Here is a 22,282-nt window from a genome sequence, read left to right on the forward strand (position 1 = left end):
CCCGAGGCCAAACCGAACTTTACCATCCCACAACTTTCCAACCCAATATTCTCAATAGACGAGTCATCTACTGAAGATGAACTACGAGCTGTAATAGATAATGACACCTCGGATTTCACCCAATTGGGTAATAGAGGTGAAAACTTTAATCCCGAGAATAAACGGAAGGACACTTTTGGAATTGACCACCCTATAGATATAAGTATGTCGGTGTATATCGATCCATTTGACCAAGAACCAGAAAAGAGACATATCCATTTACTAAAAGCTACACTTAAAAAAGAATTAAGTAGTGACGATCGGGTGAGTCTAAACTTTAAACCCATTGATATATTATACACCACCCGAGATGCAAATAACTGGCACACTATTTTAATTCGTGGAACTTATTCCACCGATTTCACATGTCGTCAGCTAAGTGTGGGGAAGTCTAACCCCACTTAACGTTAAATTAGGGGTTCGGGTTAGTGCATAACTCGTTAATAAACATGCATAATAAATTAGGGTAAAAGATGCATTTTCAAAGATTAGCAAACAGTTCAGAAAAGCAACCATTTTTGAAGAAAAACATGTGTCATAATACAAGAAGGAATGAACGATGAGGCGCGCCATCTATCATTCGTCGAGCTTTGTAAGTACAAACTAGGTATTCTTAATCACTTTTCTACACTAATCACCCTCATGAATTTATAATTAGAGTCTGATTTCATGCAAATGAGGGCATTGCATGATCTCAAGTGTGGGGAAGGGTTATAAATTCTCTCGGGTTTACACTTGGTTTTATTTGCCAAATTTTGTGAAAATTTGAAAAATTTTCAACTAAATGAAGTCAAAATCATGTTTATACATATTTATGAACGATGAAAACTAGGTGTTAATACCGAAATTATCGTTACCTCAGAAAGGACATAAATTGAGAAACACCCTAAAACGATTGAATTCATTTAAGAATGGAATAAAGGAGAATAAAAAGGCAAAGAAAGAAACTAAGTGTGGGGAGAATATACCAAGTCATTCAATTAAGAACTATCTATCACATGTTTCTGTAAAGTTATTGCAGGTGTTTTGTTTTGGACTAAATTAACTGTTTTACCCGATTTACTGTAATGAGAGATGGATCTACACGATGAATCAATTCCATCATTAAAAGGAAGTAAAGTCTTCCGAAAAAGACACGCGCTTCTTGATTTAGGTCAAGAAGTTGTCGTCCAGACCAGCTGTAGGTTGACGAAAAATCTAGAAAAGTCATCACTAAAATCAGCAGGAAATCCACGGACCTCAGCATTAAACAGGGTCGCCAAGTGGTCAGACTTATCCTAACCATGAGAGGGTCTGTCTCGTAAAATGGGGAGGGCACCGTGCAAATTAGCTTGATAAGACTAATGAATCAGATCTCCAGAAAGGATAATCTCCTTAAAGATTAAAAATCAGCTTTTAAGACTGATATTACTCAATCCTTGAGATTGACCTTAAAGATTGAGAATTCAAACTCATGGAATTCAATGATATCTAAACTCGAGCTTGAACGAGAAAATATTTTGATCAAAATTATAAACCGATTTGTTTTCTGAAAACCCATTTTCAATGCGTTCATTACCATTGAACGTAAAATCCTAGGAATTCACCTGGAATTCATTAGGTCACCTGAACCAAATCGGGTGTCAACCGTAAGAACGGTGGTTGCATAGCATGGTCGAAGACAGGACCTTGTGCCAGATCGAAAAATCATAGGATGATCTTTACTATTGCTCCTACCAAGGATAGTTCTAGCATCCGACACGTTTTTAGACCATGAACAAATGCATGTCATTAGACATTGCCTTAACAGTTTCTTGTTCATCGCTTTCCTTTACAACCGGACGGTAGTTTACCGAAAGGTAATATACGGAACAAGTAAACTGGATGTGTGCTTTCCGATACCAGGATAGCAGTGGATTACACGAACCTAAAAGTTTTAAGCCAAAATATTGATCCACAAATATATTTTGCAACACCAAAGAATGGATTAAATCAGAAAACTTGTCTAGGGTAAAATCTAGCTTGAATTTTCAAAAGATCAAATGTTTTCATAAAGATCCAATTTCCTTAAGGATCTACATTTTTATAGTCATGTGGGACTGTAAACCACCTTTCAAATGTGCACTTTGCTTTGGAAACCGAAAGTAAATCGGCTATTTGATTGTAAGTGTCGTTGACCTAAACCCAAGGCAACTGTGGATGACACACCCACCTTTAACCATGGTTCTATCATTACTATCATTGTTTATACCGCTCTATCAAAATCACTGATGTACAAAGTGTGAAGAATAAAGAAGTGATTCGTGTGATGTATTATATTATTTCAAGACTGTATTGCTTGAGGACAAGCAACGTTCAAGTGTGGGGATATTGATAAGGCTAAAAAGGAACATATATTTCATAGCATTATCCCCCAAGAAAGACAGGATTTTAGTTGCAATTGTTCCATATTCAAGTAATATTCGTTTATATTTAATAAGTGCGAAGACAAAAGGCGAAAACGAAGAATTGAAGACGGAAAGGTCCAAAATGCTCAAATGTACAAGATACAATTAAAGTGGTTCAAATTATTGATGAAGAACGTCTAAAAATGACAAGAGTACAAGTTGCGGAACGCAAAGTACACGATATAAAATAATACGCGAAGACGTCCGAAAATCCGGAACCGGGACCCGAGCCAAGAAGAAACGCCCGACGCAATGGACCAAAAATATCTAGTCTACTATGCACATAAATATAATATAATATATAAATAATTATTAAAATTATTTATATTTTATATATATTTAATAAATATGTCGACGAACAAGAAGACAAAAGATATGTGAGCTGTCCAGCGTGGCCATGCGAGTCGCATGGCAAATAGGCTATTTCCCATGCGAGTCGCATGAGGATCAGAATCAGGCCTGGTCTATAAATTTGCCAGTTTTCGTTCGTTTTTACACACACCACACACATAATAATAATAATACTCTGTAATAAATAAATATATATAATATATATAGTATAGTGTAGTTTTATATTAGATTAGTTCGGGTTATGTAAAGGTTATTTTACGGGTTTTAAAGTCGGAGCTCTGTCCGTGTAACACTACGCGATAAATAATCAATGTAAGCTATGTTCTTCTTTTTAAATTAATGTCTCGTACTTAAGTTATTATTATGCTTATTTGAGCCAAAGTAATCATGATGTTGGACTAAATATTAAAGACGGGGTTATTGGGCTTTGTACCTTAATTGGGGTTTGGACAAAAGAACGACACTTGTGGAAATTAGACTATGGGCTATTAATGGGCTTTATATTTGTTTAACTAAATGAAAATTTGTTAATGTTAATATAAAGATTTACAATTGGGCGTCCCTATAAATTACCATATACACTCGATCGGACACGATGGGCGGGGTATTTATATGTACGAATAATCGTTCATTTAACCGGACACGGGAATGGATTAATAGCCACTAGAATAATTAAAACAGGGGTGAAATTACATTCAAGGGTAATTGGTGTAATTGTTAACAAAGTAGTAAAACCTTGGTTTACACGCAGTCGATAACCTGGTGTATTCATTAAACAAAGTATTAAAACCTTGTTACAATTCGAATCCCCAATTAGTTGGAATATTTAACTTCGGGTATAAGGATAATTTGACGAGGACACTCGCACTTTATATTTATGACTGATGGACTGTTATGGACGAAAACCAGACGGACATATTAAATAATCCAGGACAAAGGACAATTAACCCATGGGCATAAAACTAAAATCAACACGTCAAACATCATGATTACGGAAGTTTAAATAAGCATAATTCTTTTATTTCATATTTAATTTCCTTTATTTTATATTTAATTGCACTTCTAATTATCGCACTTTTATTTATTGTTATTTAATCGCACTTTTAATTATCGTACTTTTTAATTATCGCAATTTTATTTTATCGCATTTTTATTATTCGCAATTTCATTATCGTTATTTACTTTACGCTTTAATTTAAGTCTTGTATTTATTTTATATTTTACATTAGGTTTTAACTGCGACTAAAATCTTAAAATCGACAAACCGGTCATTAAACGGTAAAACCCCCACTTTTATATATTATTATATATATATTTATATATTTTTGTACAAATATAATTATATAAAAATAAGTGTTTCATAAGCCCGTCTCCCTGTGGAACGAACCGGACTTACTAAAAACTATACTACTCCGCGACTAGGTACACTGCCTATTGTGTTGTAGCAAGGTTTAAGTATATCCATTCTATAAATAAATAAATATCTTGTGTAAAATTGTATCGTATTTAATAGTTTTTCCTAGTAAAATATAAACTATTTTATATACACCTCGCTTCACATCAATAACATGCTTTAAAATGTCAACATAAAGTTGGTGAGATATAGGTTTAATGCCGGCAGCGATATATATATATATAGACCACAAGATTTCATATATAAACATTTTCATAAAAATATTCTAAGTGGTTGAGCACTTGGTAACCATACTTAACATTTAATCACGTCGCATATTCCCTTTAATATGAAATCTTACTACACTGTACCAAGTGTAGTCACGAAACGAAGTACTGTGCAACCGTTGAATACTGGTCGTCCAGTCCGGTTAGGGTTGTCAGGCCCGATAGATCTATCAACAGGATTCGCGTTTACAATACCGCTGTAAATATTAGTTACCAAGCTACAGGGAAGTATGCCAGTGGTACAACTCAACGTAGAATATATTTTTCAGTTACTTGTGTCCATAACGTAAATCATTTATAAAAACGGCGCATGTATTCTCAGCCCAAAATATTTAAAGTTTAAAAGGGACTATATACTCACTGTTGTCTTGAAGATATGTAATTTCGACTCGGTCTCCGATTGATATCACGAACCTATCCATATATAATATATCAATATATTTTCATTTTAAACAATCGTCACATATATATACTTGTTATACTTTTAATACTTTGAATAATTCCTTAGTCCGTAGTTAGCAGTCCGATGTTAGTAATTCAATTTTAATGGTTCATTTTTAGGTGTTTAATAAACCCCCGATGAAATGAATAAAACCCCCATCGTATATGTATTGGTCGAGATTAATCTTGACCCACGGTACCGGTGTTGTCAAATGACGTGTTGCGTACATAAAGTACCGGTGTTGTCAAATGACGTGTTGCGTACAATCATGGGATCTTATGATTAATCTTCTCGTATTGTTTACGGGTGATCCTGAACCATATAAAATTAAATTATGAGTACATATATATAAAATATCATGTTTTTTTAGAAAGATGTGATTTATTTAATTTTTTTCCAATTAATCACGTAGCTAAACTAGTCTTGGATAACCAATTTTGTTTCGGTCATAGTTTCTTCGTTACAACTCCGTTTTCATTGATTCAACTTGCCATATCCTTGGATCGAGTTCCTCTTTAAGACTATGAACTGTAAATACCTTAGTTTGTATTCAAAATCACACGGCATAGGTGAAACTTTAGTGAAACTTATGAAGTTAGTAAACAACCTTAAATGATTATTTTTCTAAAAATACTTATACTTTGAATTAAATCATGAAATTTTTATGTGTTATCATATTCATAGTAAAAATCATTTTTCCAGAAAATAAACCTCCAATTCAAAGTTTAAAATGGTTTTTAATTATCCAACCCAAAACAGTCCCCGGTTGCACTCCGACGTCGTAAAAATAGTTTTTAAGGTATTCTTTGAAAAACCAAGTTATACCTTGTAAAATTAGCATATATTTAAGTTATATTACAGGTCTTGAAGTATTTTAAAAGTTAAGTTAGAAGGATCTATTTAGTTTGCAAACAAGTTTGAAAACTTTCAAACTATGTTCTTGTTGTTAAAATTGTATACCACAAAATATGATAGCTATATATATATATGAATCGAATAAAGTTATGAAGATAGTTACTACCTCAAGTTCCTTGGACAAGGTTGCTGTAAAAGAGGAGTAAAAAGCTAGAACCAAAAGGGTGATGGAATTGGATGAAAGATTGAAAGTAAGTTTGTGTTCTTGGAAGGATTTCTTGAAGTGTTTTTGTAAGGTTTTCTTATGAGGTTTAAGTGTTGTTTTTGAAGCTAAATGATGGGGAAAATGCTTGGAGATGATCAAGTATGAAGTTAAGAGTATTTTGAGAGAGAAATGGAAGTGTAAGTATGAGAAAATGGGGTGAAGAAATGGTGTGCATGCATAAAAACGTTTTTAGGTTATAAAGGAAAAAAAAGATACCTAACTTTGTTTTCTTGCTAAATAATTCATGCTACTTGACAAATAGTTGGTTCCACATGTTTCTTAATCATTTAAGGCTGCTAAGGAGCAGATTTTTATTGGTATATACCAATAGTAAATACATCTAGAAGCTGCGTATGATACGGGTACATATACCCTAGGTATACGTATAGAAATCTTTGAGAAAACGGAACGAGGATTCAAATATAGCTATCTTTTGTAAATATACTTATATTGTTTTATGTATTTAAGTCTTTAAAAGTGATTAAATACATTACTTATACGATATATGTATAAACATTATAGGTCATAAGTATTTAAGTCAAATAACGTTACGTATGGTTATCGTTTTGAAAACTTAAGTTAGTAGTTTCAAAATATACTTATAACTTATTGTTATTAATACAAAATGAGATATTAAAACATTCTTAGATCATGTTAAATATGTATATATACATATATATACACAAACGTATAATTATCATATATTGTATAGTTCGTGATATCATCGGTCAAACTAGACGGTCAAACGTTGTGTAAAACTCTTTTCGAAAACATAAGTCTCAATAATTTGGATTGCTTATCATGTTGGTAAGGTTTAATTTATGTAAATATTAATCTTATAAGTATAGAACGATCGAAAAAAATGCGGGTCAACTTTAGGGTTTTTGCTTATCGTGTCGGAACCATATAGAGATTAGAGTTTAAATTTGGTCGGAAATTTCCGGGTCGTTACAGTTGTGCCATCCACCGTTGCCTCGGGTTCAGGTCAACGACACTTGCAATCAAATAGCCGATTTACTTTCGGTTTCCAAAGCAAAGTGCACATTTGAAAGGCGGTTTACAGTCCCACATGACTATAAAAATGTAGATCCTTAAGGAAATTGGATCTTTATGAAAACATTTGATCTTTTGAAAATTCACGCTAGATTTTACCCTAGACAAGTTTTCTGATTTGATCCACCATCGGTGTTGCAAAATATATTTGTGGATCAATATTTTGGCTAAAAACTTTTAGGCTCGTGTAATCCACTGCTATCCCTGTATCGGAAAGCACACATCCAGTTTACTTGTTCCGTATATTACCTTTCGGTAAACTACCGTCCGGTTGTAAAGGAAAGCAATGAACAAGAAACTGTTAAGGCAATGTCTAATGACATGCATTTGATTATGGTCTATATCGTGTCGGATGCTAGTACTATCCTTTGTAGGAGCAATAGTAAAGATCATCCTATAATTTTTTCGGTCTGGCACAAGGTCCTGTCTCCGACCATGCTATGCAACCACCGTTCTTACGGTTGACACCCGATTTGGTTCAGGTGACCTAATGAATTCCAGGTGAATTCCTAGGATTTTACGTTCAATGGTAATGAACGCATTGAAAATGGTTTTCAGAAAACAAATCAGTTTGTATGTTTGATCAAAATATTTTCTCGTTCAAGCTCGAGTTTAGATATCATCGAATTCCATGAGTTTGAATTCTCAATCTTTAAGGTCAATCTCAAGGATTGCATAGTATCAGTCTTAATGCTGATTTTTAATCTTTTAAGGAGATTGTCCTTTTTGGGGATCTGATTCATTAGTCTTATCAAGCTAATTTGCACGGTGCCCCCCCATTGTACGAGATAAATCCTTCTCATGGTTAGGATAAATCTGACCACTTGGCGACCCTGTTTGATGCTGAGGTCCGTGGATTTCCTGCTGATTTTAGAGATGACTTTTCTAGATTTTTCGTCAACCTACAGCTGGTCTAGACGACAACTTCATGACCTAAATCAAGAAGCGCGTGTCTTTTTCGGAAGACTTTACTTCCTTTTAATGATGGAATTGATTCATCATGTAGATCCATCTATTCTTTCAAAAGTATTACAATAAATCGGGTAAAACAGTTAATTTAGTCCAAAACAAAAGCACCTGCAATAAACTTTACACAAACATGTGATAGATAGTTTTTAATTGAATAACTTGGTATATTCTCCCCACACTTAGTTTCTTTCTTTGCCTTTTTATTTTCTTCTATTCCATTCTTAAATGAATTCTAACATTTTGGGTTGTTTCTCAATTTATGTCATTTCCTAGGCAACAATAATTTCGGCATTAACACCTAGTTTTATTGTTCATAAATATATATAAACATGATTTTGAGTTCATTTAGTTGAAAATTTTTCAAATTTTCGTAAATTTGGCAAATAAACAAAGTGTAAACCCGAGAGAATTTATAACCCTTCCCCACACTTGAGATCATGCAATGCCCTCATTTGCATGAAATCGGTAAAAATTTAAATTCATGAGGGTGATTAGCACAGAAAAATGATTAAAAATACCGAGTTTGCAAACATGTTGTTGTTATTTTACATTTGATATTTTGTGTCTTGTCGTCAAAATCAGTAGCTTTTGCTGAACTTAATGACAGTCTTTGAAAGTGCGTTTGTTTACCCTGTTTTGTACATAACATAAAATACAAACATATATCTACATATTTTTGAAGTTTGGTATATTACCCCACGTTCAAAAATTTATAAAATCTAATATATTTTTTTGGCATACTTTAGATCAATAAAAAAAAAATAATGATAACAAAATTTGTCGCCCCAGCCTCGGGTAAAGCAATTTCGGCTCTATGACCTAGTCTTCAACTCACGACGAATTTTAGAAATCATTTTTTCAACTTAATGAAATAAAGTAAATTTTGTTTTTGAAATTACACAAAACTTAAATTTAAAAAGCATATTAATTTCATATAATTTCATATAAAACCTAAAAAACAAAAATTCAGAATGGGGGAAGAAAACTAGTTCTTTAGTGTCTGCTAGTGGAAAAGACCAATCGGGTTCCATTCTCGAAACTACACGAGAACAGAACAACTAACTCCAGACAACATTTTCTTTTTAGCACATTTGAATCTCCCCACACTTAGGTAGCCGTGGTGTAGAAATTGTGATTAACTTCATCGTCAATTTCTCTTGTCCATAATCAACTTGCGTATCTGTGACTTTTGCTTTAAGCCATTGGTCGAATTCCTGTGTAATATCCACAATTTCAACTAGCTTCGCCTTTTCTTTAGGCGACAGATTGGATACTAATCGGTTACATAACTTAAAGTTCCCCTTGGTTCTAGCATCGCGAATCTGTTTAATAAGTTTCTTCATTGAACTATTAATAACGGGGTCATTTAATTTTGTATCAACAACGGGGTTCTTTGTTATCAGGTCATCATTAGGTGTTACTTCATTTTCCCCACACTTAGGCATTTTATTATTGTTAAGCACTACCGTTGGAGTTGGTAAAACAGCATGGTTATTACCAATCATGTTTGTTGGTTCAACGGTTTTGATTGGTGGAGATTTAGACTTTCGAATCATAAAGGTGATCGATTTATTACCACTATTAAGTGTCATTCTACCATTTCCTACATCAAATAACGCCCCGGTGAATGCTAAGAATGGTCGACCTAAAATTAGAGGAATGTTTGGGTCCTCTTCTATGTCAATGACAATGAACTCGACTAGAAAGGTTAAATTACCTACTTGAATGGGTAGGTTGTCAGCAATTCCAACTGGGTGCTTAATGGTTTGATCAAGGAGTCGAACACTCATATCTGTTGGACTTAACTCACCTACTCCTAATCTTTTATATAATGAAAGAGGCATAACACTCACACTCGCACCTAAATCTGCTAGTGCATCATACATGACACAATCGCTAAGTAGACAAAGAACAATAAATTCACCCGGATCACCTACCCTAGGTGGAGGTTTGGGTGGAACTGTCTTCACCGGGTTTACTTCTACGGTTTTTGTTTCTTGTACTTTCTTATTCTTTTTCTTCTTCTTCTTTCCAGAGGTATCACAATCTTTATTACCTATCACTTGCTCATACTCAACTCCTTTTCTTGGAAACAGGATGGGTGGTTTGTATGGTGCCACCACTGGTTTTACATACTCGGGTGGTAGTGGTGGTGTAACTTCTTCATTATTACTCACATCTAAAACCTTCCCATCTTCTGGTGCTGGTTTTTCAGAATTCGTTGAAACCATGTTAACATTTTCATTCCGAGGATTTACTTCAGTATTACTCGGTAGCTTTCCTTGTTCCCTCTCACTCATCATGCTAGCAAGAGTACCTACGTGTTTTTCTAGATTCAAAATGGAAGCTTGTTGAGTTCTTAATGACTAATCAAACCTCTCATTCGTTTGGGTTTGAGATGTAATAAATTGTGTTTGAGATTCCATTAGCTTTGCCATCATTTCTTCCAGATTTGGCTTTTTCTCTTTGGGTTGTTGTGGTGGTTTATACAAGCCAGGTCTTTGTTGATTGAAAGTGTTGTTTTGAGTTGGTGGGTTATTCGGACCTTGTTGGTTGTACGAGTTGTTGTTGGGTCCATTTGGATTGTAAAGAATGTTTTGATTTCGATTGAAATTTAGCTTTGGCAGTTGATAATTATTTTGATAATTATTTCCTAGCCTTTGGTTCAAATAGGAAACATTCTCTCGTTGTTCCATCGTTGGTTCAATGTGACAATCTTTCGTTAAGTGCGATCCACCGCATTGCTCACAACTGATTCGTATTGCGTGAATATCTTTATTCATCTTTTCCATTCGTCTCTCGAAAGCATCTATTTTTGCGGAAACGGAATCAAAGTCATGGCTAGAATTGGCTCTAGCCGCTTTAGATGATCGAAAGATATCTTTTTCTTGGTGCCACTCATGTGAGTGGGAGGCTGTGTTATCAATAATTTTGTAAGCTTCAGTTGCGGTTTTCTTCATAATGGAACCACCAGCTGTTATGTCGATGTCTTTTCGTGTAGCAACTTTGACACTTGGTAGAATATTTGTACTATTTGATAAGTATCTAAACCGTGTTGAGGACATCCTCTCAACATCCTTCCGAATCTTGTCCATGCCTCATATAATGTTTCATTTGGCTTTTGCGAGAACGTAACAATTTCTCCTTGAAGTCTCACGGCTTTAGATGCCGGAAAGAATCTTTTAAGAAATTTCTCAACTAAAACATCCCATGTATCAATCGCCCCTTCAGGTAACGATTCTAACCAATCTTTGGCTTCTCCCTTTAAAGTCCAGGGAAACAACATGAGATAAATCTGTTCATCCTCAACTTCTCGGATTTTAAATAGAGTACAGATCCTATTAAAGGTATGAAGATGTTCATTTGGATCTTCTTTTGCTGTACCACCATATTGGCATTGATTAGTGACCATGTGTAGGATTTGTCCTTTGATTTCATAATCTGAAGCATTAACATCTGGCTTAATAATGGCGTGAACTTGGCCAGTGCGTGTAGCTCTCATTCGGTCTTCCATACTTAGAGGTTTCGTTACTTCCAAAATTGAATTTGTTGAATACGAATCACTAGAAGATTCTGATTTAACGGTTTGTAGCTCAGGAGGAATGACTAGTGGTTCAGGATCTCTGAATTGTCCTTGAATATCCTCCGGGTTCTTGGGTTCAAAAAAATGGATTATCGGAAATTTGAGTTGGAGTACTTGGATTACTAGATGATGATTCTAAAGAAAAATCAACGGCGATAATATTTGCTAGATGTCTTGATCGAGTTACAGGTGGTGAACGTATGAAAGGTGGTGAATGTTTTGCTCGGTGCATTCACTGAATATCCTATTAGTTATAAAAAAATAAGAAAAACTTATATAAGTTGTCCAATTAATAGACTTTTCTGATTTTGCCCACGTTTCGAATAGCCAAAAGATGCAGCAGGTAGCCAGGACCCTTTAAATCGGAAGCCCACAACTAACCACTAACAAATCCAACTATTACTACGAACCAGAAAAATGTCAACGTCTATTAATTTCCCCCGCTTAAATAATTTTTCTTTCTATTTGGAGAATTAGATAAGAAGAAGAGAAAATTCTAAGTCCTAAAAACTAGAGCGTCGAGAAATAAGAAAGAAATAGATTGCGCGTCGAAAAATGTCAAAAAATAAAAAGGTCGAAACATAAGCGTCGAAAAATAAGAAAATAGCGCGTCGTAACTTAAAAAGCACTAAAATGGCGTTGCAAAATTCTAAAGCACCTAAATCTTAGTCTAAGGAATAAGCACTTAAGGGATTTTATGGCAAAGCCTAAAAATCTAAAAGTATAAAAATAACTATGGCAAAACTAAACTTAATACTAAAAGTTGTAACTAGAGTCTAAAAATCTAAAGGTAATAAAACTTAAAATTTTTTTTTAAAAATTTTTTTTTTTTATTGAAAACGAATTTTTTTTTTTTCTCTAAAAAAACGATTTTTCTTTACACAATTTTTTTTTTTACGAAATTAATAAATTTTTTATTATTATTATTTTTTTTCAAAACTTTTTTTTAACTCATTTACTATTCATGAATAGTAAATGAAAAGAAATTAATTAATTTACTATTAACATGAAAGCGACATGATAGAAATTATTAATTACTAGTTACATAATATACCCCTGAAGTATTTAATAAATACGACTTTTTAAAACTTTTACGATTCAAAATAGTAAATGAAAGAAATTAATTAATTTACGATTCACATGAAAGCGACACTACAGAAATTATTAATTATAAGTTACATAATATACCCCTGAAATATTTAATAAATACGACTTTTTACGATTCAAAATAGATTCAAAATTATTATTATATTATTATATTCTATTTCAATATTATTATATTATTATATTCTATTTCAATATTATTATATTATTATATTCTATTTCAATATTATTATATTATTATATTTATTAAATTATTATATTTAAATTAATATATCTTTAATTAATCAAAAACTAAAAAAAAACTAAAATACCCCGTGAAGACACAAAAAGTGTCCCCGAAATTACTTTTTTTTATAACTATATTTTTACAAATATAAATTAAAAATATAGCGTTTTAACGCTCCCCGGCAGCGGCGCCAAAAACTTGATGTGTGCGAGGTGGGGTACGAAAATAGTATTATATATTTTTAATACGAAATGCGACGAAATTATTACACAAGTTTTATTAATTTACGGATGGGATATACCTAAACCTTGCTACAACACTTATAGGCAGTGTACCTAATCGTAGAGTAGTGTAGTTTTTAGTAAGTCCGGTTCGTTCCACAGGGAGCTAGTGAAGTTTAACGCTATATTTTTAGAGAACAATATTTGTATATATATATATATATATATATATATATATATATATATATATATATATATATATATATATATATATATATATATATATATATATATATATATAAGTAGTAATATTATTATAAAATGGGGGTTTTACCGTTTAATGACCGGTTTGTCGATTTTAAATAAAGCGTAAAGATAAATGACAATAATTAAAGTGTGTAAAATAAATAAATGACGATAAATAAAATAACAATAAATAAAATTGCGATAGAATATGAAATAAAAGGATTATGCTTATTTAAACTTCCGTAATCATGATGTTTGACGTTTTGATTTTAATTAATTGTTACTCGGGTTAATTGTCCTTTGTCCTGGTTTATTTGATACCTATCTGGCTTTTGACCAAAATAGTTCATCGGTCATAATTATAAAATGCTCGGCAATTTTAACCTTATGTCCAAAGTCAAATTTTTCAACTAATTAGGGATTCGAACTAACAAGGTTTTAATACTTTGTTAACAATTACACCAAGTGTCCTTAAATGTAATCCACCCCTGTTTTAATGAGTCCATGAATATTAATTTATTCACTTGGCCTTAGTGAATAATAAATTACCCAACCCGAATAATTAATTAAATGATTGTAAAGGATGTCGTATAAACGTCACTAAATAAGACATTCATAATCATTTAATAATTATTAGATTAATTAATTTGAAGATAGGTTCGACAGGCTCCCATGAGTTGTCGCTCAAATTAGACAATACCCCCCATCTATTAATTGTCCATGGTCCAATGTCCACAAGTGTCGGTCTTTTGTCCATATCCTAATTATGGTCCAAAGTCCAATAGTCCCGTCTTAATTTAGTCCAACATCACGATTACTTCGGTATTAAATAAGCATAATAACGGCTTAGCTACTAGACATTAAATTAAAAAGGAAAGACATAGCTTACAGTGGTGATTAATTTTGTAGCTTAGCGTTACACGGGCAGAGTTTCGACTTATACACTCAAAATATTCTCTATCATAATCTTATTATTATTATAATTTAAAATTAAAATTAAAATTATTATTATAATATTTATATTTATATTATGATAGAGAAATTGATAGATTTAGAATATTGAAAAGAAAAGGTGTACATAAATCGATCAAATGAGTTGCCTTTTATAGGCAAATATTGAATTGAAATTTTCACTTATGACCCCTTAACTATGCTCAATTAACAACTTTTTATTATTTATTATTATTCTTATTATAAATTATTTAAATATTATATTATATTCTTGTGCATAGTTGACTTGTACTTTCAGCTCCGTTGAGTCGAGCGTTGAAAGTTGGTTCATGTCTCGGTTCCGGATTTTCGAACGCCCTTTCGTACTATTTTATATATTGTACTTTGTGTTTTGCGTCTTGTACTCTTGTCATTTTTAGACGTTTCTCATCAATAAATTGAACCACTTTAATTGTATCTTGTACTTTTTAGCTTTTTGGACCTTTGTGTCTTCAATTCGTCGAATCTGCCTTTTGTCTTCGCACTTATTTAATATAAACGAATATTACTTGAAAATAGAACAATTGCGACTGAAAACTTGTCTTTCTTGAGGGATAATGCTATGAAATATATGTTCATTTTTAGCATTATCATCTTACTATTTGAGAGGTCAAAGGTACGACTCTTACTCGCTGAAAATTTTCCATTGTTGTTACCCACCCAATTTCATGGCCTCAGAGGTTGTAAAGAATTTAAGGGCAAAGTTAAAAAGAAAAGGCTTCCAAAGTCAAAACATAACTACTAATATGGGACGGAGGTAGTATTCCTAAATAAATTCGACGTAACATGTGCACAAAAGAAGCTAAGCAATGGATACTTCTTCAACCCAACCCAGCCTGAAACAATAATCACATCTCATCCTAGAAGTTAATCGCTAAGTCCTAATAATGACCAATACCAGCATTAGAAAACACCTTATGGACATCAATTTCACTCATGCACTTGTGCACCAAAAGCTATGTAAATTCGGTTTCGCAACACTCCCTTGCCATACAAGCGTACACTTATTCTTTGGTTTCTGATCATCATCTTAATTCAATAATACTAGTTTATATTTATATTAAAAAAAATTAACGATAATTCTTATTAAGATGCATTAATTTAATGCATTGTACAAAACGATTAACGAAAACTTTTATTCAAAATATATACAAGGTTTTTTGCACCTTACCTCTTGGCAAGATCAAATGAAGTATGAAGCCTTTATTTTTGAGTGAAAACACGAAGATCGGATAAAATGACACTTTTCAAACACGTGATAGTTTTGTAACATCATTTTTGATGTTTTGTTTGAATGAAAACGTGAAGATCGGACAAAAATCGTTTTATACAATACATTATAGATGTTGTCTTTGGAATTTTTTTAATATAAACATAAATTATGAATTACTATTATTAAATTATCATGATGATGAGAAACCCAAAAGCATGTGTTCTTGTATTGCAAAAGAGTGTTTGGAAGATGAGTTTTCATAGTTATTGGTGCACAAGTGCATGTTTAAATTGCTGTCCGTAAGGTGTTTTCTAATTCTGATGTTGGTCATTATTGAGACTTAGCGGTTAACTTCTTGGATGAGATATGATTGTCGTTTTAGGCTAGTTTGGGTTAGATTATCCACTGCTAAGCTTCTTTTGTGTACCTCTTGCGTATGAATCTTTTTAGTGAGTACTATCTCCGTCCCATATTCGATAAAAATTAATATCAATGGATTGTTTTTTTGAAAATATTTTGTGTTAATTATTGTTTTTTAAAACAACAAGGAGTTTGCATAGTGGTAGTGAGTTGTCTTCTTATATGAGAGGTCACGGGTACGACTCCTACTCACTGCAAAATTTTCCTTGTTGTTACCCGCCCACTTTCATGGGCCTCGGAGGTTGAAAAGAATTTAAGGGCAAAGTTGAAAAGAAAAGGCTTCCAAATTCAAAACATAACTACTAATATGGGACGGAGGTAGTACATACTAAATAAATTCATACGCAATATGTGCAGAAAAGAAACTCAGCAACGGATACTGCGTCAACCCAACCCAGCCTGAAACAATAATCACACATCTCATCTGAGAAGTTAACCGCTAAGTCCCAATAATGTCCAATACCAGCATCAGAAAACACCTTATGGGCATCAATTTCAATCATGCACTTTTGCACCAAAAGCTATGAAAATTCGGCTTCACAACACTCCGTTGCCATACAAGCGTACACTTATTCTTGGATTTCTGATCATCATCTTAATTCAATAATACTAGTTTATATTTATATTAAAATAATTTAACTATAATTCTTATTAAGATGCATTAATTTAATGTATTGTACAAAATGATTAATGTTAACTTTTATTCAAAATATATAGAATGTTTTTTTGCACCTTAACTCTTGGCAAGATCAAATGCAGTATGAAGCCTTTATTTTTTAGTGAAAACAAGTAGATCGGACAAAACGACACAATACATTATAGAAGTTGTCTTTGGAAATTATTAACATAAACGTAAATTATGAATTACTATTATTAAACTATCATGATGATGATAAACCCAAAAGTATGTGTTCTTGTATTTCAAAGGAATGTTGGGAAACTGAGTTTTCTTAGTTATTGGTGCACGATTGCAAGTTTAAATTGCTGCCCATACGGTGTTTTCTAATTCTGATGTTGGTCATTATTCGGACTTAACGGTTAACTTCTTGGATGAGATATGATTATCGTTTTAGGCTGGGTTGGGTTAGATTATCCATTGTTGAGCTTCTTTTGTGTACCTCTTGCGTATGAATCTTTTTAGTGAGTTCTACCTCCGTCCCATATTAATATTTTTGTTTTGACTTTGTAGGTCTTTTCCTTCCAATTTTGAATTTAAATATTTTTATTTATATTAAATTTATTTCGATATATATATATATATATATATATACATATATATATATACATATATCAATGGATTGTTTTCTGAATATACTTTATATTAAATAATGTTTTTTTAACAACAAGGAGTTTGCATTGTGGTAGTGAGTTGTCTTCTTATATGAGAGGTCAAGGGTACGACTCCTATTTGTTGCAAAATTTCCCTTGTTGTTACCTGCCTACTTTCATAGGCCTCGAAGGTTGAAAAGAATTTAAGGGAAAAGTGGAAAAGAAAAGGCTTCAAAGTCAAAACATGAATACTAATATAGGACAGCGGTAGTACTCACTCAATAGATTCATACGCAATAGGTGCACAAAAGAAAGTCAACAATGGATACTACTTCAACCCAACCCACCCTGAAACAATAATCACATCTCATCTGAGAAGTTAACCGCTAAGTCCCAATAATGACCAATACCAGCATCAAAAAACACCTTATGGGCAGCAATTTCAGTCATGCACTCGTGCATTAAAAGCTATGAAAGTTCGGTTTTACAACACTCCCTTGCCATACAAGCGTACACTTATACTTATCTGATCATCATCTAAATTCAATAATACTAGTTTATATTTATATTAAAAAAATTTAACGATAACTCTTATTGAGATGCATTAATTTAATGTATTGTACAAAATGATTAATGTTAACTTTGATTCAAAATATATACAAGGTTTTTTGCACCTTAACCATTGACAAGATCAAATGCAGTATGAAGCCTGAGTGAAAACATGTAGATCGGACAAAATGACATTTTTCAAATACGTGATAGTTTTGCAACATCATTTTTCGATGTTTATTTTGAGTGAAAACGCGAAGATCGGAAGCGGACGAGTAGCGATATGCTTGATGAATTTCTCTAACGTCGCTGATAATTCAAAAGGCGTATTCACTTTGTCGCCACCCATCATAGCAAACTAGTTATTTAACATATCATCTGCCACACAGGGCTGCTCCATCTGCACACTCATTATGCCATAGAGCCCAAGATCAATGTTTCTATCAACTCTTGGTGTGCTTCCGTGATAGTCTTTCCTACACTCTTTGTGACGCCCCATACAAAACCATCGTGTACGGATCATCAACAACAGGATCATTACATGGTCAAACAGTATATGCTGTTTGAAAACGATTTGCATTCATTAAAAAGATAACGTTTTACAAAGATGACATGACATAAGACTTATTACAAAACCGTTGTTCCAAATTAACATAAGTTTACGAATGCAAAACATAAGTTCCATAAATTGAGACATCTCTAGTAATGCAGCGGATAACTAACAGCAGGTCCATAACAGCAATTCAATAACAGCATGACAGCAAGTCTAACAGCGGAAACAATAAACCTCTAAGCATCTGAGAAATACACGCTTAAAAAGTCAACACGAATGTTGGTGAGCTATAGTTTAAGTATTAACAGTAAGTAAGATAGGCCACGAGATTTCAGTGTTGCAACAGCGTAACAAAATAGTATGAAAAGTATATGCATAACCGTGGGCACCCGGTAACTAGACTTAACGTTTATAACCCCCTGAAAGTGCACTTGGCGAGTGCGTATGTCTACGAAGTATTAAACACCCGTTAAATGCTAGCGCGACTAGCCCGAGTGGGGATGTCAAACCCTATGGATCCATATCTAAGATTCGCGTTCACCGGTACAAAGACCAATGACTAAACGTTACCGTGCTAAAGGGAATATTTATGCCGTTATATAACCCACATACATACAAAGTTTAAGTACTCATGCCTAACATGTAAAACGTAAAAAGCGCATGCATTCTCAGTCCCAAAAATAGTAAACATAGTAAATAGGGATGCTATAACTCACAGTGGATAAGCAAGACAAGTTATTACGAAAGTAGGCAAGTAGTAAGTCGGTCCGAAAGGTCGTCAACCTAAGTAAAAGGTCACTGAGTCAGTAGGTTGTCTATACAAGTTCAAATAGTTTATTATTAAGTCTAAGTGTCATCATCATCATCAATCATCATCATGTAAGCTAAGTAAACTAGTCAAGTATAGAGGTCAAACAATAGGCTGAATTGAATCAGCTGCTACGGCCTCTACATAAGTCGAAAACACGCAAAATCAGTGGCCATAGCCCCGTATTGGAGTCCTATAGTTTCTGACCAATTTCTAGACTCAAACTCGACTTAGTTTGACTGTGGTGACGGTCGGAGTGCGAGTAGGTCCGAATTTTTCAGCACGACGTTACAAAGCTGTTACGATAAAGAAAAGGCCATAAATCCCAAACCGTAACTCGGTTTGAGACGAGTCTTAAACGAAAAATCATCTACTCGAACCAGGATATCTGAAAATCAAGTTTTCCAGTAGCTCAGGAGACTGATCAGACACGAAAAACAAAATGCAAGGTGCTCCGGTGGGATTCTTAGTGCTTGATGCTCATCACGGTTCTCATCCTTGATGCTTGTAGCTTCAAGTGTACAATTCGTTGATGGTTTAGCATCATCTTGACTAAGAGTTTACCATCAATACACAATATGTTAAGACCAAGTAAGAATACAACTCATTCATGAGTCTTAGATGGATGATGAACCAAGGTTACATCATATCCTTAGTCTTAACACCAAATCAAGTCACAACAACAACTAAAGTTACAAACTTTACATCAATTCAACAAGTATAAGCACAATCTAAGTCAAAAGAGGTGATGGAACCCTAAGCTAGAGAACTTGGATCCATTTCACACAAGTTACAAGGTTACAAAGCTAGAAAGCTTGAACCTTTAAGTGTTCTTGAAGATCTTGAAGCATAAAGCTTGGATCTTGAAGATACATGAAGATTACAAACAAAAGTTTGAATCTTTTCAACCAAATAACAAGATCAAAGCAAAAAGAACTTAAATACAACAAAAGATATGAAGATTCAAGGTATAAAGCTTGCATCTTATGTGTTCTTGAAGATCTTGAAGCATAAAGCTTAGATCTTGAAGATGCATGAAGATTACAAACAAAAGTTTGAATCTTTTCAACAAAATAACAAGATTAAAGTAATAGAAAGATAGATCTAACAAGTGGGTGAAGATTCAAAGCTAGAAAGCTTGAATCTTCATTGTTTTTGAAGGATTCATGCTTGAACCAACAAAATATAAGCAAGGTCAAAGCTACAAGGAACTTTGATCTCCATAAGAATGATGATGATGGTCACGAATTGGAAAGGAAAAGGAAAGGGAAAAGAAAACTTACAAGTAAAAGGAAGAAAGAAAGGATAAGTGTGTGAAATGCTAAAATGATCAAGTGTTGTAATGAGAGGCTAAGGGGTGGTATTTATAAGCAAAGGAAGATCACATGGATTGATGACATGGCCATGAGGCCATGGGTGGTGGTGGATGGCATTTAGAGGAGAGGGGGAGACAAAAACTTGTTTTTTGGCTAATGGTGTCTAAAATGTGTCCTTTTGCTAGAATCTTATGTAACATTTAGATAAACCTTATCCATAATGCTAGCATGACTCACTAATTATTTATTTATTTATTTATTTATTATTATGGGCCACTAGTAAATAAACTTGGGCTAATTAATTGGGTCACTAGCTAGAGTAGGGTGGGCTTGAGCCCAACAAAGTAAAAAGTCCAAAAAGGCTAACTATTGGGCTTTAGCAATTAAATAAATAAAATTAAGCATCCAAAGGCCCAAGTAATTATTATTATAAAATAATAATTATTATTTCGCAGTCCAAAAGTTCCGGTTCCGACAAAAGTCAAACGTGCGCGCAGTCCGCGGTTTAATCGTTACGGCAAGTAACGCTAACGGTTATAAAGCATCCAATGGACAAGTTAAGCATTCTAATCACACCAGGGCACGTTTTAAAGTATATATACATATAAAACACGTGTGCCAAGGTTCCAGAGTAATAAAGTAACGCAGTACGCACAAAAACGCAGTTTCGCAAAAATATAAGGCATAAAAGCAAGTCGAAAAAGCCGGGTCGTTACATTACCCACCTGTTAATGGAAATTTCGTCCCGAAATTTAAGCTGAAGGTGATGGAGGAGCAGGGAAAAGGTGAGGATACTTTTACTTCATTTGATCCTCTCGTTCCCAAGTGAACTCAGGTCCTCGTTTGGCGTTCCATCGTACTCGGACGATCGGGATTCGATTGTGTTTCAGAACTTTGACCTCACGGTCCATAATCTCGACAGGCTCTTCCACGAAGTGGAGTTGATCATCAATCATAAGTTCTTCCAATGGTATGACGAGTTCCGGTGGGGCAAGACACTTCTTCAAGTTTGACACATGAAAAGTAGGATGAACTGAGCTTAATTGTTCTGGAAGATCCAGGCGGTAAGCTACGAGTCCAACACGTTCCAGAATTTCAAAAGGACCAATATATCGCGGGTTCAACTTTCCGCGCTTCCCAAAACGGATCACACCCTTCCAAGGTGCGACCTTCAATATCACCCGGTCACCTACGTTAAATTCAAAGTCCTTTCGTTTTTGATCAGCATAACTCTTTTGGCGATCACGGGCTATCTTAAGTCTCGCTTGAATCTGAGAAATTTTCTCCATCGTCTCATGGACTATCTCGGGTCCGGTGATCTGTACTTCGCCTAACTCAGCCCAACAAATAGGGGATCGGCACTTGCGACCATACAACGCTTCAAACAGTGCGGCATTGATGCTTGAATGGTAACTGTTGTTGTAAGAAAACTCAGCTAACGGTAGATGCCTTTCCCAAGACTTTCCAAAGTCAATAACGCAGGCACGCAACATGTCTTCCAATGTCTGAATCGTCCGTTCACTCTGAGCGTCGGTCTGAGGGTGGTAAGTGGTGCTCATATCGAGACGGGTTCCCAAGGCTTCTTGCAAAGAACGCCAGAATCTGGAGGCAAAACGGGGATCGCGATCTGAGATAATCGACAGAGGTACACCATGACGAGACACAACCTCTTTGATGTACAGTTGAGTAGGTCTCTCCATTGTG

The 22,282-nt window shown here is 34.0% G+C and overlaps 1 protein-coding gene and 1 non-coding gene across 2 annotated transcripts in view; one reads left to right on the forward strand and one right to left on the reverse strand.

Annotated features, from left to right (window-relative positions):
* LOC139849589 (uncharacterized) overlaps positions 1 to 22,282 on the reverse strand; it is a 39,217-nt gene that overhangs the window by 16,282 nt on the left and 653 nt on the right. The window lies entirely within an intron of this gene.
* LOC139851209 (small nucleolar RNA R71) lies at positions 11,128 to 11,234 on the forward strand. The gene has a single exon (XR_011760564.1). It is a non-coding gene; the product is annotated as a small nucleolar RNA R71 (small nucleolar RNA).

The sequence above is a fragment of the Rutidosis leptorrhynchoides genome, chromosome 5 (genome assembly GCF_046630445.1).
Source record: "Rutidosis leptorrhynchoides isolate AG116_Rl617_1_P2 chromosome 5, CSIRO_AGI_Rlap_v1, whole genome shotgun sequence".
NCBI classification, from domain to species: domain Eukaryota; kingdom Viridiplantae; phylum Streptophyta; class Magnoliopsida; order Asterales; family Asteraceae; genus Rutidosis; species Rutidosis leptorrhynchoides.